Source organism: Terrapene carolina, unplaced genomic scaffold, assembly GCF_002925995.2.
Source record: "Terrapene carolina triunguis isolate 2854851 unplaced genomic scaffold, T_m_triunguis-2.0 Scaffold951, whole genome shotgun sequence".
Lineage (NCBI taxonomy): Eukaryota > Metazoa > Chordata > Testudines > Emydidae > Terrapene > Terrapene triunguis.
The window spans coordinates 4,970,167-4,984,525 of NW_020665302.1; positions in this window are offsets into that span (position 1 = coordinate 4,970,167).

Sequence of the window (14,359 nt, forward strand, 5' to 3'; positions counted from 1 at the left end):
ACTTTTGTCCTGGAGATTATGTCCTGTTGCTGTTCTTAGGGGGATTGTCCTTTTTAGGAGTTGGAAGACTCACTTGCTGTACTAGAAGGTCTGTGTGATATTGTCATCTCCGAACAAGTTGTTCACACTCTATTCTTCCATCCCAATGGGACCCATTCTTGGGATCGACTTGTATGCTGCGGTGGTTGAAAAATGGTTTCAGTTTTTTTGTGAACATTTTCACAACTATTTCAGGTTTGTTTGTTTGTTTGTTTGTTTGTTTGTTTTACTGCAATTCAAAATTTTGGCAAACCATATCATCAACATTTTGAAATTTTCAACCAACTCAACTTGCATGTTTCGTTTGCTATGCTGGAGGGTAGAAATGTGAAAGGGGTGAAATATCCCCTTTGTCTTTATGCTGTATCTCATGAAACGTTTGTCCACATCTCCAGAGTTGCTATGACTTCTTGCTAATTGGTTTCTATTCGCTCCTGAATTTTTACCGGATCTGGTTGGAAATATTTGATGAAAAGAAAATTTTCAATGAGAAACAAAAATGAAAAAATACAAAAGTTTTCTCCAAACTACTCCCCTTTCTCCACCACCTCAGTTTTCTGACCAGCTCTGATTCTAATTCTGACCACTCTGTTGGCATTTCTGCATCTTTGTTCTTAACAGTATATTCATGTGAAGGCAGTGTCTGGTCTCTCTCTGCACATGGTTGGAAAATCCAGCTACAACTGGTAGCAGTGAGTGTGTGTTGGTACAGGAGTACAGGTGTATGTAGATTGGGGATGAGCACCTGTATTGTGAGTTCCATGTACTGAGCAATACAGAAGAAGGCATTTGCAGTGCACAACAGCAAGTTTTATTGGGCTACAAAACCCCATAACTATGCTACATATCCTTGAGCACAATCTGTTGACACTTTACTAAATACTGACATACATATAGACATGAAGCACTCCTGTTACACCCTGGTTCAGCTAAAGGGAGAACTGTTCTCCATCTTCACCCAGGACTTGAACTCAACCCTGGCTTCAAGGATCAAAAAAGTTTGGTTAACCTTTCTTTTCTATTTGCCGAGGTCTCCATGAGCATCTGGAATGACTTGTTTTGATGGGAAACAGAAATACGGAATCACCCAGAGAGAAGATACTTCTCCCATCCTGAGCCAGAAGTTCTACCAGAACTACCACAAACCCTGTTCTGCTCAGATCTTCAGCCTTATTTCTAGACCAAAAGGGCTCATACATCTAAGTATTGGGCAAGGCTCTGAACTTGGGTGAGATAGTATAACAGAACCTTCAAAGCTTTCAAAGTTTGACTTTTACTGAGATTGAAATTCACCCCTGTACTGAGGGCCAACACAAGACCTGTACATTATCATTAGGGATAGTCTAGGTATTCTCAATCCAGCCTTAGAGCATGGGGACGGGCTAGATGACCTCTCTAAGTCCTTTCCAGGCCTCCATTTCTAGTCTATGATTCTGTGATTACCTACGTTCTACATCAACCCTCAAAATAGGGCTTAAATTGGATGTAGGCTTTGTGCTGGTTCTGGAGAGAAGGAGAGAGATTATTAGCAGGTGCGATTCTACTAAAGCTGAGCCAATTAGCACAAGCTCCCCAAATATTTATTTTTTGTGAGAGCAAAAAGAACAGCAGAGAACCTTGTTCTAACTCTCTCCTTGCCTTAGCAAACATGAATGCACTTCAGCTCATGAGCCAGAGCCCAATTCTGGACCTAAAAGCTAAACACACAGATATGTTACATATTTATTCGAGGCAGCAATTGGCCAGGAAATGGCTATAAAACACACATTTTGAATAAAAGGAGGGAGATTTATGGTGCTTTTGCGAATCTGAATCATATTTTTCTGCATCCCCCAGGCAGGAATACCCTAATCACTAACATACCCCAAAACATGTACGCACAGTGGGCCGGGAATTGCTTCCTTCTGGCCACAGCTCCAGCTAAAGACGTGATAGGGAGTGAGCTACTTTATCTGACAGTCAGTAAATGAATTGCCAATTCATTCTGAGCTTGGAGAGTTTTTTTTCCTTCTTTAAAAAAAGGGTCCTTTTATATGTGTCTTTGATCAGTTGGGGTCTTGACAAATTATTTTCTGAGGAATTTCTTTAGCCTTAATGCCACAAGGAAAAAAAAATAGATTTACTCTCAAAGAAAAGCTTTTATGTTTTAGAAATTACAGCAATGTAAGGAGCTTTCCTCCATTTCCCCTCATCTCCTTCATTTCAAGAAATGGAGGCAGGTAGCAATGAAGATTTTTCGATTCTGTTTTAATCGAGAGGATGGAGTGGGGAAAGGGCTGCAAACTCTACAAACAATTTTCATTCGTGCTGTGGAGGGTGCTCAAGAAACACAGCAAAATCTCCTGAATTTACAGGTAATAATGAGTTCATATTCATTATTAATTCTGTTAATAATTAGGCACATAGGGATTTCATTCATGCATCAGATCTGTGATCTATCTTGTCCAGTTTACTGTCTCCAATAGGGTCTTAGATGCTTCAAGGGAAGATGCACGGAGCACTGCAGTAGGTATTTATGGAAAAACTTGCCCACAGGAAAAGATTCCTCAGACTTTATGCCCCAAAATATGAGGGCCTATGTCCCTTCCAAAGCTCGTGGTTTTTTGTTTTTGTTTTAATCCTGGCTTTGTATCCTACTAAACAATTGGTCTCGGTGATAACCTGTGGCAGTGAGTTCCACAGGGTAATTCTGCACAGTTTGTTGTTATTGTTAACTAATGCTGTGGCATCCCTTTCCCCCTCCCTGCAGCATTTGTAAGAATTCATTTTCAAGTTGCATTTAATGTACTGCTAAATGATCCCTTTTCCTGCCCCAGGAGGGCACACTTGAGATGGCGTTGGGTCCAGGGAACACTGTCCCCCGGCCTACGTACATACATAGGCCTCCTCTGATGAGACTCAGCCTCCTAGGACACGTGTGTCGTTAGGACCCGATCCTGCAAACCCAGACATGTGTAACTTTACCCATTGGGCTAGTCGACACAGTTACCCCAGTGTCTGTCGACAGGAGAGCCTGGGAAGGCCAACGAGCTCGACCTAGCACAACAAACATAGCTGCAGTAGCTCAGGCGATGGCTTGGGCCAGCCGCTGGAGTACAAGCCCGCCTGACCCCCTGGCTACATACGCAGGGGGCTAGTCTGAGCTGCCGCCGTGGCCACGCGGCTCGTTTTAAGTGTGCTGGCTCAACCAGAGCTAGAGCATGGCTGGCAAGACGTTCCCTGCGAGTCTGCAGGATCAGGCCCTTTGATTATTAGCTCCCTGGGGCAGAGATCCTGATTTTGTGCATGGCTTAAATGTCATGCTATGTAAATAATTAATGAGAATGATTGATTGATTACTTATACAGATATGTTAATGTTGATAAAGAATAGGATCTGATTATCTGAACAATTCCCCACCCTTCCCCTTCAGCCCTCCCTCCCCACACATACACTATACACAGAGCCAGTATAGTCTGTGGAAACTAAAAACGTTAGACTTTTTTGAGGAGTTGAGGACCTTGGCTTGTTACTTGTTCAGTGCTCACCTGTTAAATCGCCTCGTGACCTAGCAGAAAAGTTCTGATTTTGACTCCATTTCTCCCCTGATTTTTCTCTCACTGCTGCTGTTCTCCTAGCTGGGCTAATTGCACCTCCCATCATTAGTGCTGTCTCTTGATTCTTATACTCTGTGTGAGTCTATCACGGGGTGGCCAACCTGTGGCTCTGGAGCCACATGCGGCTCTTCAGAGGTTAATATGCAGCTCCTTGCATAGGCGCCAACTCTGAGGCTGGAGCTACAGGTGCTAACTTTCCAATGTGCCGGGGGGTGGTCACTGCTCAAGCCCTGGCTCTGACCCAGGCCCCAGCCCCACTCCACTCCTTCCCCCACAGCCCCCGTCCCTTCCCCTGAGTCTGGCATGCCCTTGCTCCTCCTCCTCTCCCCCAGCCTCCTGCACACCACAAAACAGCTGATCGCGGCGGGCGGGAGGCACAGGGATGGAGGGTTAGGTGCTGCTGGCAGGTGGGAGACACTGCGGGCGGGGGGTGGAGAGAGCTGACGAGGGGCTGCTGATGTGTTACTGTGGCTCTTTGGCAATGCACATTGGTAAATTGTGGCTCCTTCTCAGGCTCAGGTTGGCCACCCCTGGTCTATCGTGTTACAAAGGGCCTGGACATCAAGAGCAGTGGATCTGGGAACTGGTGCAAACCAAGAGAAAGGGTGAAATCCTGGCCTCATTGAAGTCAGGGGCAAAACTCCCGTTGAGTTGAGTGGGGCCAGAATTTCACTCAAAGTCATTCCAGCTTCTGGCCTAGCAGCTTCGGTCAGGGTGTAGCAATGGGGTCGGAGGAAGACATATTCGTACAGCACCTCGCACAATGGGGTCCCGGACCATGACTGGAGCTCCTAGGTGCTACCACAATAATAATAATTAACTAATTATTCAGAAGAGGGAGGGCCTCCAAAGCGATCATAACTGTGTGGGAGTGGGTGTATTACTTCCAGTGCTTTACTTGCTTCCCAGTGCAATTACAGAATATGCCCTGCTTTTCCTATCCTCCATTAGCAGGTGTATAAATAACCAAATCGCAGCAAATCTTCTTTAAAAAATCATATCTATTGTAGGGAGGTCATCAGTATCTGATGACATTGAATCAAACGGTGTCGTTTCTCCTCCTTGCTACATCTCTTTGAAAGACAATTAAAAATACATCCAGTGCCATCCGACTATTAAGTTCCCATGTAAGAAATTGCTGTAGTCAGCACTGGGGCAGTATGTGATTGCCAATGGGAGCCAATGTGATTGCCCTTTGTCCGAGGGATCCAATTACTAATAATTGCACCTGCCAGTCACTGAGGGAGCTAAACTTGGAGCTGGGAGAAATTTTTCAGATGAAACTTTTTCCAGCAAAAAATGCAGTTTCAGTGACAAAGAAATGTTTTATGACTTAATGTCAGTTTCACTTAATTGTTGTTTTGTTGGGTTTTTTAAACCCACTAAATGACCACTTTGATATTTTTGAAGTGACATATTTTGATTTTTCTATTACAAATGACCTTTACTTTAAAAATTTCCTTCAACTGTATTTTTTTTTAAATAAAAACACTCAAAATTGAAGTGAAACATTTTGTTTGACCCAAAACACTTTTTTTTTTAATTTTGTTTGCCAAAAGTTTAAATTTAAAAATTAAAAAAATCATTTCAGGTTGACCCAAAAGATAAGGATATTGATATTGATCGATATTGGCACCGATGGCGTTCCTCTTTTTCGGGTCTGTCAGCAACCGGATAAATCAGTGTTTTGCACAGCTTTAATTAATATGCAGACACAATTTTCACCCCAGTGAAAAGGGAGCCGGACTGAGACCTGGCTGAATATTTGGGACATCATGAAATGATAATGATCGTAGAACCATAGGGCAGGAAGGGACCTCAAGAGTTCATCGATCCAGGCTTCTGTGTTGAGGCGGGACCAAGCAAACCTAGCCCATGATGCTGATGATTGCTGTTGTTGCTTTTGAAGCAGTGCCTGGTGATGCCACCTGAGGTGAGGCGCTAGGTGCTGTACAAACACATAGCAAGAGACAGTTCCTTCCCCAAAGAGCTTATAGTTTAAAGCCGTGATCCTACAAATGGGTAAGTCTTTCCAGAGAGTGTAAGGAGAAACAGAATGAGCAGAGGAGACCTAGGTAGTTATAATAATTATTATGTGTCAGCCACGTGCAGGAATAAGAAGGTAAAAATGACAGGAGTTGTGAATGAGAATAAAGGCAGTGGCCTCGGTCAGATTGTATTAAAGGCTTTACTATATTGCTGGTGCAGGTTCCTCGCCCTTCCCCCTCTAGTTTAGAGGCTGCCCCATTCCATTCAGAATTCAGACATTATTTTGCCTTCAGGCAGATTAAAAGTCATTTGTTAGGTCTTAAACTGAGGCCAAACTTCCCCTGGCTTTTAACACATTAGACACCCCTGAGTGAAAATAGCATAGAAACCCCATTCATAAAAGCCAGTTTCCTTCTCAGCATCATGTACCTGATTCTCACTCACGCAGAGTTTAGATTTATCTGTATTTTATAGAGAGTAGTAATGGGTGTGTATATGGACAAATATATGTAATGTGGTGTGCATCTCTATCTATCCATCTATCTACCATGTTTTACAAAGGTACAACATCTCGATCATCATGGGGGCAAAGGACAGCATATGCAATGGTACCATTTCTACAATGGTAGCTCTACAGCTGTTCATAAGTATTGTGAGCAATAGAAAGATCATGCTTTAATCTCTGGACTGGTGCAAATAATCTGATCCAGCTCATACTGACCTGATGTTTTAGTGTGGGAGAAAATGTATTGACAGGCCTGGATTAACCAATGTACACTTATTGCCCTTGGAAAAGGCCCCCATATTGGGGAGGCCCTGGCCACCAGACTTGGTTCATTGGTGTTGCGACCTTGCACATGGGGTTGCAGGGTTTAGCCTGGCCACCCCTACATGGGGGAGGGGGCTGACTGCACCAAATCTGAGTGAATGTGGGGGTCCCCCAATTTCCATAGTACTCAGGTCCCCAAAAGTATTTAATCTCTCACTGCATATTGACATGAGCCATAATTATCATAGTGACAGGAAGCCCTAGTAAGTTCCCTACAGGTTTTGGGGTCGATCTCTAATGGGAATGACATCCTGAGAGTAATGCAAACATTAAGGACAGGGAGTTAGAATAAAATATTAAACTCTGAGACCCAGCTCCTCAAAGGTATTTAGAGGCCTAACTCTCATCGATTGCAATGGAACTAGGTGTCTAAATGCCTTTGAGGATCTGGTCCTGAATTTCCAGCTTGTGTGGGATCATGTCGGACCCACAGAACCCAATTCTGTGCTGACCTACACTGCCTGCAACTCTTCTTACTTCAGTTGGGCTGCAGGCCAGGTAGGTCTTTAGAGATCTATGGCCTTAAAACTGTTTTAATGTCATTGATTGTGATACAGTTCAGGATATGCACACGTACAGGATGGAGTTAGAAGAAGCACGCAGCATTGGCCTAACGCTGCTCTCCCTGAACTCCCAGGCAGTTTATTGAGTGGGAGCAGAGATAAGCCAGCGCTGTGTACTTATGAAAGTCCCACCCACAGTTCCTGCAGAATAAAAGACGGTTGCCAACTCTTAAATTTTGTTGCAAGTCTGGTAATATTTGACGTTTTCTGTAAATCCCCAGCTCCTGGAGGCAAGTGATTACATGAGAATCTCAGCTTTCATTTTTAACAAAGCAAGTATTTAGCCCTCGAGGTTGCAGAAAAAAGCTTGAAAACATGAAGCAAGTGGCCTCTAAATGTTAAAAAAAAAACAGAAAGCAAAATAAATAAAAAAATTAGAAAACCCCCCCCCACACACACACACAGATAAACAATCAAATCTTTTTTTTTAATATCATAATTTTTAAGTCTAAATTTGGGCTGGGTGGTGGGGGTGACTCATGATTTTTGAAAGCTTAAGGTAGGCAATCCTGCACTACTACTTTTACAACTCAGATACCTCCCTAGCTGTAATATCCATCCACCAAATCTTGAAGTCCTCACTCAGGCAAAATTCCCTATGAAAATCCATGGAAGATTAGACTGCTTAAGAATTCAGGATTTATCCCCATGTGTCTAACTGCCAGGAAACGCACAACGCCTGGCTATTCCCCGTTTTTTATCCATAAATTCCCAGACCTCAGGGGACAATGCATTTCAAGGGGATTATTGCATGACTGAGATGGTCAAAAAGTCAGTCTGCCTTAGCTTTGTGCCTTGTACTAACATTGAAAGCATGCTATAATCCCCCCAACATGCACAGTCCACTCGCCTGCCTCATTCACCACAGATAAGGCAATGCACCCTACAGCAGCAAATAAAAGCATTTACAATATATGTTTGTCTCACATGAGTTCTAAAAATCAAGAAACCCAGCCAGTCCCTTTGGCACCTGGGCTGAGAGTTCTGGGCCAAGTGAAACCCCGACACAACTAATCTGTGTATAACTGGAGTGGGGCTAGTTTAAACTAAAACTGTCACTTCAGTGTATATGGTGAGTTCCACTTTATATCAGTGTTTTCTGTGAAAAGAAAAGGAATTTTTGTTGCTAGATTAAGGAATACATATTTCTGGAATAAATTTACCTACGTACCAAAGCTGTAACAAAGAGTTTTTGCTATTTAGCTATCATCACAGAGAGCAGAATTTAGTGATATATTCAAAACAAAATCCCAAGACACATGGCACTCACCTGGTTTCTAATTTCCTTACAAATTCAATGCACAATCCATTTTTCAGGAGGTTGCTGGCATTCATGAGCTTTTCGAGGGAACTTCGGTTTAGTTTTGAGCCAGCTTCATTCACAATCTCCCTTCAAAGCCAAAAGGAACTCAGACATTTTTGACTGAGTTATTTGGGGTCACTCGAGTCTGAAACTTGAAGCAGTTCTCAGCGGGTGTGAAAAGATGGGGCTCAGAACTGAAGGACATGTTCAGATTAGCCTCAGTGAACCAAAAACAATGGGTTTCACTCAACTCTAGGTAAATGCTGTGCATGAGAGGGTGTGTGCACTAGGACTAGGCGTGTGGTGGTCCTGAGTTCCAATCCTGGTTCTTCTATTCAGCCACTCTGGCTCTGGATAAGTCATTCTGCTTCTCTGCTTCAGTTTCCCCATTTGTAAAATAAGAATCAGAATGTCCATATCTTCCACAAGCGATGTTGTAGCTAATGCTTTAAGTCTTTGATTCCAATTGAAATGATTGAGAGGATCAGGTGTTTAGCACCTATGGAAATCGGCCTTCAGGTGTCTGAAGTTGGGCACCACGCAAACTGAAACCCCCAATTAATGAGCACCTTGGAAAATGAAAGTTATGTATGGTCTAACTATTATGATGTTATGATCTGGGATGATAAAGGCTCCATTTCTGAAAGCTGCTTAAGCACCGGAGTCATCCCATTTAAGTTAAAGTTAACCATGTTTAGGGCCCTACCAAATTCCATGGTCCATTTTGGGCAATTTCACGGTCATAGGTTTTTAAAAATCATAACTCTCATGATTTCAGCTATTTAAATCTGAAATTTCACGGTGTTGTAATTGTAGGGGTCCTGACCCAAAAAGGAGTTGGGGGGGTTGCAAGATTATTTTTGGGGGGTTGCAGTATTGCCACCCTTACTTCTGCACTGCTGCTGGCGGGGCGCTGCCTTCAGAACTGGGTGCCCGGCCAACTGCCGTCGCTCTCTGACTGCCCAGCTCTGAAGGCGGCGCAGAAGTAAGGGTGGCAATGCTGCGATCCCCCCTAAAATAACCTTGCAGCCCCCTAGGGTGACCAGATGACAAGAACAAAATATCAGGACACATGGGGGGGCAGCCACAGGCTCACCCCACCCCACTAGAGCCATGGGGGAAGGGGGATACAAAGCCTGAGGAAGCCGCAGGTCGGGGGCACACGGCCCCGGCTCCAGATGCAGCCCCGCTGCGGGTCAGGGGCTCACGCCCCCACTCCAGCCCTGCTGCAAGCCACGGGTTGGGGGCACATGGCTCCAGCCCCCACCACAAGCACACGACCCCAGCTCCCGCCTGCAGTCCCACTGCAAGCCGCAGGCACAGGGACCCAGCCGCAGCCCTGCTGCTTACCTGGGGGATGGTTCCCACCCACTGGGAAGCACCTGGCAGGTTCCTCTGGCTCCTAAGGTCAGCGGCGGCCAGCGAGGTCTCCACTCCACGTGCTGCGCCTGCCACAAGCACTGGCTCCAGCTGCCATTGGCTGGAAGCTGTGGGGGAGGGACTTACTTGGCGTGAGTAGCACGCAGCACCCCGGGGTCAGGAGCAGCCAGGGGGGGTCTGCGCCCTGTCCATGCCCGCAGCTCCCATTGGCCACGATGGAGCCAGCACTTGTGGTAGGTGCAGCACACAGAGACACACACACACACACCCCGGCCACCCCTGTGCCTAGGGGCTGCAGGGTCCTGCTGCCCGCTGTTTCCTGGGAGACCCACTGCTGGGACCCCAGGTGGGTGCTCACCAGTGTACTCCTCCAGCCCCGAGCCAAAATATCAGGACAAATGGCGTCCCGACCATACATCGGTCAGGACGCGGAACAAACAACTAAATATCAGGACAGTCCCGATTTTATCGGCACCGCTGGTCACCCTACAGCCCCCCTGCAACTCCCTTTTGGGTAAGGATCCCCAATTTGAGAAAAGCTGATCTCCCCCTTGAAATCTGTATAGTATAGGATAAAAGCACACAAAAGATCAGATTTCACGGTCCATGACACATTTTTCATGGCCGTGAATTTGGTGGGCCCTAACCACATTGTTAAGTACCTTGCTGATATGGAGCCAAACTCAGAAGTCAGCTCAAACCAGAACACATTGTCCAAGTCCCCCCTGTAAATTTAGGGATGTTCAGATCTAGCTCTGAACCCATCTTTCTAAAGGGTCAGATTGCAACACAAAATCCAAACAATCCCAGAGTTTATGGAAGTTCAAATTTGGACCTAAATTCAGATTTCAATTTGCATCCCTGAACTTTGGGAAAGTCCAGAAACAAACTCTGTGACCCAGGATCATCTGTATATAGAATCAGTATTGCCAAACCCAAACATTTAAAGCTCAGGAGTCAGCCACCCTCCACCCTCTCACCTCCCACCAAAAAGCCCTCCAAAACAAAACGTGAGATTGATTTAAAAATCACAAGATTTTTTTTTTAATAACTTATCAGGGTTCTCTTTATTTGACTTCTGGCTTTTCAGCACTCAGGTTGCATTTTCAGGCTTTACTCCACAGTCATGAAGGCTAGAAACGTACTTTCTTTAGAGAAAAAGAGCAGCTGAGATTCTCACCTTATCACAGGCTTCCGGGAGCTGGGTCTTTAAGTAAAATGCCAAATATCCTGAGACTTGCGATGAAATAGTGAGAGTCGGCAACTCTGTGAGAGAGAACTCCAGTGTTTTGCATTCCATCAAAGACAAGTGAAAGATGCCTTGCTTTTGTGTTCATTGCAGGAATGAAATAAAGAAAGTCACTCGTGTTCTTAGAGCTGCCACCTCCAGCAGGTAGCCCAGGGAAAGGAGACCTGCACCACAGCTACGGAGCTGTAGCTATTGGCATTTGACGTTTGAAAGGAGGCTGGTGTAAGCAAACAAAGAAACCTGTGTTTGCCCCCTCTGTGCCTCCGCAGCCCCTGCAGGCAGAAATTGTGTGATACACAGGGAATATTTTAGCCCAGGAAGGCAGCTGAAAAAACAGAAGGCTCACGACCACAGCTTGGGCAATGTTTAAAGACACATTTTTCCAGTTACAGGGTAGAGCAGAATGCATGTATTGATCAAGATTAACATAGAAAGCACTGGTTTATACCCAGTGGTAATGCACCAGGTTCATTTCCCAGCTGCTCACTCCAATAATGCCAGCAAAGGGGACGGTGTTGTGGTGAAGGTGCAGGGCTTGGAGTCCAGAGTCCTGGGTTTTATGTTTGGTTGTGATGCTGACTTACTGTGACCTTGATTGAGCCATTGAACTTCTCTGTGCCTTAGGGTCTTCATCTGTCAATTGGGGTGATACCCTCCTTCAAGGGGATGGGCCAGGCTTGGCTCTGTTCTTGCCTTTGCTATCTGGAACCGATGGGTCATTGAAAACTATGGATTAGATTACCATTTATTGTTTATCTTTTCGAAAGAGTGAAACCCAGCTCCCAGTGTATTTCAGGGGGAACTGGGCATCTAATGCTCTTAGGACCCTTTGCAAGTTCCAGCTTTAATCATTTTCCAAAAGCCAATGTGGTGTGTGCTGGGGATGGGCTTGAGACCATCAAATTCATTCCATTGTGGCCTGAGCCAGCTTGGAAGACAGTCCAGGATTGCAAGGCTCAGGGGTGAGCACTCTGCACTGTCTAGGTCACTACTTCACTTCCACTTTTGTCTAGTTTTATTTATGCCATTCATTCCCCCCATCTCCACCTCACTCTGCCAGCGTTGGCCTGTCTGGTCTCTTCTCAGAGACTTGAACCCCCATGTAGCGACTCATAGAACCATTTGGGCTGGAATGGCTATCTGCTGGGGCATCTAGTCCGTCCCCTGCCCCAAAGCAGGATGAGTTTCATTATGCCCAAGCATCCTCAGGTGCAGAATATCTAATCTAGCCTTGAGATGATGATTTCCACATCCTCCTCTGGCTGCTTTTTTCAATGGCCTACATTGTTCCTCTGCAGATTTTCCTAACATTTACTATCAAACGTCCCTGCAGTAGTTTAAGCCCTTCAAGAATATCAATCAAGGGAGATTTAGGGGAATCCGTAATAAAATATGGCAACATAAGAGAAACTATCCATATATTTAAAGATCCACATAGCAGTGTTAGGCCATGTCTACACTTACAAGCTAACAGCAGTGTTAGGCCATGTCTACACTTACAAGCTAACAGCAGTGTTAGGCCATGTCTACACTTACAAGCTAACAGCTGTACTGGTACAGCGGCGCCGCTGTAAGAGTGCTCATGTAGCCACGTTATGCGGACGGGCGAGAGCGCTCCCATTGACATCATAAAACCAGCTCAACGAGCGGCGGTAGCTATGTCGGCGGGCGAGCGTCTCGCGCCGACATAGTGCTGTGCATGTAAGCGCTAATGCCAGCAAAAGTTATGTCGCTACGGGGAGTGGTTTTTTTCAGACCCATGAGCAACAAAAGTTTTGCTGACATAAGTGCTAGTGTAGACATGGCCTTAGTCTCAGCCAGGAGGGCATTAAGTATGAAAACTGTGGCCTGCGGTAGGGTGACCAGATGTCCCGATTTTATAGGGACAGTCCCAATTTTTGGGTCATTTTCTTATATAGGCTCCTATTACCCCCCACCCCCATCCCGATTTTTCACATTTGCTGTCTGGTCACCCTAGCCTGCGGCCAGATTTGCAAAGGAACTTAGTCACCGAATTGCCTCTTTAGCTATCTTAGTTCAACGTTTAGGTGCCACTGGCATTCACAAAACCACCATGCAGCTGCTGCCAAACCCTGAAGGGGCCTAAATCCCCATAGGTGCTTAACTTTCTGCCGGGAGCCATGCACCAAGCTGCCTAAGTCCTGATCAGCCCACAGCTACCATGCTGCTTGGCATCTGAGCTTATGCCTAAATCCTGACGGGATTCTCAAGCAAGGCATTCCCTCGTCTGTCTCTCCTGCAAGGCCCAATCCTGTACATATTCCCAGAGCACACCCTCCCAACCCTAACCACCAGGGGCAATCTCACATCTCTGGCCTAATGAATATTTGACACAAAGTGGGACACAGTTTCAACAGGAGAAAACACACACACACACACACACACACACACACACACTCTCTCTCTCTCTCTCTCTCTCACAATAGCCAGTCTCCTGGAGGTTCGGGCACTTCCGTGCAATATGGGAGTTCAAGCCCCTGCTCCAAATCAGGCAGGAGAGGGATTTGCGAACAGGTCTCCTGCCTCCTATTCTAACCACTGGGTTCTTGTTTGTAATGAGGAGGGGTCTCTCTGTGGTGTTTTTGCAAGAAAGGACTGAGCTGGCTTAGGCGCCTAACTCCAAGAAGGGGATTCCGGTGGAGGTGGGCACTTTCTTTTGGCCTGTCAGTCAGGCACCTGAGGCCTAGATCAATGGGCATTGGGTGCTTATGTAGCTTTGAGGATCTGGGCACTTGCCCCTTTCCTCTGCATTTCGCTCTTGGCTAGCTTAGGTAGCTCACTGCTCAGCTTGTGGCTTCTGGGAATCCCTTTCTTAGGCAAAGTGCCCAGGCACCTAACTCTGGGATCTGAATACCACGGGGCAGCAGGGCGCCTAGGGAGTTAGACGTCGAAATGCTCTGTCCCCTTTGGGAATCTAGCGCTTTTCCTTAAGGAGGGGCAGTAGGCAAAGAGCCAGCAGATCCGAGAGACCTTCTTGGCTCTGACAGCAAGCTGTGCGCCCTTGAGCAAGTCAAGCCACCTCTTCTTCCCTGTCCCACCATTGGCTGTCTTGGCCATTTAGATTGCAAGCTCCTTGGGGCAGAGGCCGTCTCTCTCTCCCTGTGTTTGTACAGTACCTAGCACAAGCAGGCCCTGATTTTGATTGTGGCCTCTGGGAGTTACCATAATTCAAATAAATAATATATAAGGCACTGTCGCCAACTCTGTCTCAACTTCCCAGAATCCAGGAAGGGATTTCAGTTTTTTCCATTAAGGAAAACAAGGATAAACAAACCAAGGAAGGAAATTAGTCAAATCAAAAGCCTAAGACTTCTCTTCTGAAGCATGAGAAATAATTAACCAATGTGGGTTTAGTTTCCCTAATGCTCTTGCAGATGCAATTTAATTAGT